Source organism: Fistularia commersonii, unplaced genomic scaffold, assembly GCF_037954325.1.
Source record: "Fistularia commersonii isolate RoL2024-O1a breed Wild unplaced genomic scaffold, RoL_Fcom_v1.0 HiC_scaffold_37, whole genome shotgun sequence".
Classification (NCBI taxonomy): Eukaryota; Metazoa; Chordata; class Actinopteri; order Syngnathiformes; family Fistulariidae; genus Fistularia; species Fistularia commersonii.
In genome coordinates, this window is record NW_028233995.1 from 1,046,561 (window position 1) to 1,049,702 (window position 3,142).

Here is a 3,142-nt window from a genome sequence, read left to right on the forward strand (position 1 = left end):
AACTCGATGAGTTAAGCACTTTTTGAACGAATGGCTATATCTTTTTATACTGTAATAGGATTACACTGAATTTGACATTTATTGTGCAAAATCATGTCCTAAACAACATTTTTCAACAGCAGAAACCAGCTTGATGAAATTCACTAGTTATTTCCACTCCTAATCAAAAACGCTTCAACTCGGTGAGATAAGTACTTTTGGAACGAATGGCTATATCTTTATAATCTGTGATGGGATTACACTGAATTTGACATATATTGTGCAGAATAATATCCCAAAACAACATATTGCAACAGCAGAAATCAGCTTGATGAAAGTCATCAGTTATTTCCACTCCTAATCAAAAACGCTTCAACTCGGTGAGATAAGCACTTTTTGAACGAATGGCTATATCTTTTGAATTTGTAGCTGGATTACAATGAATTTGAAATGTATTGTGCAGAATAATGTCCTAAACAACATATTGCAACAGTAGAAACCAGCTTGATGAATTTCATGAGTTATTTCCACTCCTAATCAAAAACGCTTCAACTCGGTGAGATGAGCACTTTTTGAACGAATGGCTATATCTTTTGAACTTGTAGCTGGATTACACTGAATTTGACATATATTGTGCAAATTCATGTCTTAAATAATATATTGCAGAAACCAGCCTAATTAAATTCATCATTTATTTCCACTCCTAATCAAAAACGCTTCAACTCGGTGAGATAAGCACTTTTTGAACGAATGGCTATATCTTTTTAACTTGTAGCTGGATTACACTGAATTTGACATATATTGTGCAAAATCATGTCCTAAACAACATAATGCAGAAACCAGCCGGATTAAATTCATCAGTTATTTCCACTCCTAATCAAAAACGCTTCTACTCGGTGAGATAAGCACTTTTTGAACGAATGGCTATTTCTTTATAATCTGTGATGGGATTACACTGAATTTGACATATATTGTGCAGAATAATATCCCAAAACAACATATTGCAACAGCAGAAATCAGCTTGATGAAAGTCATCAGTTATTTCCACTCCTAATCAAAAACGCTTCAACTCGGTGAGATAAGCACTTTTTGAACGAATGGCTATATCTTTTGAATTTGTAGCTGGATTACAATGAATTTGAAATGTATTGTGCAGAATAATGTCCTAAACAACATATTGCAAAAGCAGAAACCAGCTTGATGAAATTCATGAGTTATTTCCACTCCTAATCAAAAACGCTTCAACTCGATGAGTTAAGCACTTTTTGAACGAATGGCTATATCTTTTTATACTGTGATGGGATTACACTGAATTTGACATATATTGTGCAGAATCATGACCTAAACAACATATTGCAACAGTAGAAACCAGCTTGATGAATTTCATGAGTTATTTCCACTCCTAATCAAAAACGCTTCAACTCGGTGAGATGAGCACTTTTTGAACGAATGGCTATATATTTTGAACTTGTAGCTGGATTACACTGAATTTGACATATATTGTGCAAAATCATGTCCTAAATAATATATTGCAGAAACCAGCCTAATTAAATTCATCATTTATTTCCACTCCTAATCAAAAACGCTTCAACTCGGTGAGATAAGCACTTTTTGAACGAATGGCTATATCTTTTGACCTTGTAGCTGGATTAAACTGAATTTGACATAAATTGTGCAGAATCATGTCTTAAACAACATATTTCAACAGCAGAAACCAGCTTGATGAAATTCATCAGTTATTTCCACTCCTAATCAAAAACGATTCAACTCGGTGAGATAAGCACTTTTTGAATGAATGGCTATATCTTTATAATCTGTGATGGGATTACACTGAATTTACTTATATTGTGCAGAATAATATCCCAAAACAACATATTGCAACAGCAGAAATCAGCTTGATGAAAGTCATCAGTTATATCCACTCCTAATCAAAAACGCTTCAACTCGGTGAGATAAGCACTTTTTTAACGAATGGCTATATCTTTTTAACTTTTAGCTGGATTACACTGAATTTGACATATATTGTGCAAAATCATGTCCTAAACAACATAATGCAGAAACCAGCCGGATGAAATTCATCAGTTATTTCCACTCCTAATCAAAAACGCTTCAACTCTGTGAGATAAGCACTTTTTGAACGAATGGCTATATCTTTTGACCTTGTAGCTGGATTAAACTGAATTTGACATAAATTGTGCAGAATTATGTACTAAACAACATATTTCAACAGCAGAAACCAGCTTGATGAAAATCACGAGTTATTTCTAATCCTTATCAAAAACGCTTGAACTCAGTGAGATAAGCATTTTTTGAACGAATGGCTATATCTTTTGAATTTGTAGCTGGATTACACTGAATTTGAAATGTATTGTGCAGAATAATGTCCTAAACAACATATTGCAACAGCAGAAACCAGCTTGATGAAATTCATGAGTTTTTTCCACTCCTAATCAAAAACGCTTCAACTCGGTGAGTTAAGCACTTTTTGAACGAATGGCTATATCTTTATATACTGTGATGGGATTACACTGAATTTGACATATATTGTGCAGAATCATGTCCTAAACAACATATATCAACAGCAGAAACCAGCTTGATGAAATTCATGAGTTTTTTCCACTCCTAATCAAAAACGCTTCAACTCGGTGAGTTAAGCAATTTTTGAACGAATGGCTATATCTTTATAATCTGTGATGGGATTACACTGAATTTGAAATATATTGTGCAGAATCATGTCCTATATAACATATTGCAACAGCAGAAACCAGCTTGATGCAATTCATGAGTTATTTCCACTCCTAATCAAAAACGCTTCAACTTCATGAGATAAGCAATTTTTTAACGAATGGCTATATCTTTATAAACTGTGATAGGATTACACTGAATTTGACATTTATTGTGCAAAATCATGTCCTAAACAACATTTTTCAACAGCAGAAACCAGCTTGATGAAATTCACTAGTTATTTCCACTCCTAATCAAAAACGCTTCAACTCGGTGAGTTAAGCACTTTTTGAACGAATGGCTATATCTTTATAATCTGTGATGGGATTACACTGAATTTGACATATATTGTGCAGAATAATATCCCAAAACAACATATTGAAACAGCAGAAATCAGCTTGATGAAAGTCATCAGTTATTTCCACTCCTAATCAAAAAC